This window comes from Wasmannia auropunctata, unplaced genomic scaffold (assembly GCF_000956235.1).
Source record: "Wasmannia auropunctata unplaced genomic scaffold, wasmannia.A_1.0 LD336111.1, whole genome shotgun sequence".
NCBI classification, from domain to species: domain Eukaryota; kingdom Metazoa; phylum Arthropoda; class Insecta; order Hymenoptera; family Formicidae; genus Wasmannia; species Wasmannia auropunctata.
This window is the reverse complement of record NW_012026779.1, coordinates 3,608,004-3,608,365: the sequence shown is the minus strand read 5'-3', so window position 1 is coordinate 3,608,365 and position 362 is coordinate 3,608,004.

Sequence of the window (362 nt, the reverse complement as noted above, 5' to 3'; positions counted from 1 at the left end):
TTATTCTACTGATATAAATGATGTTGCATTTGCGATTGACTTTTCTACAATTAAATTGGACTCAAATTAAGAATAAGAGCAATAAATGTTAATAGAGATTTCATCGAACCTTTGCAGTATTCGTTCGGCACTGTGCCGTTTAGCGGTATCCGTCGCGCGCCGGCCGATCGTCGATTTAATGCGCCGCACCTGACGGCGCGCTCTTAATGCCTTATGGTTGGACAGTTTCAACAGCTCACTATTCAAAAACCATTGACACCTCAACATTTTGCTATTAATATTTTCGACTCAGTTTTTCATGAGGAATACGTAGATGCCGGCTCCTCCGGGTGATCTGGATCACCCTGTATATTAAACATATA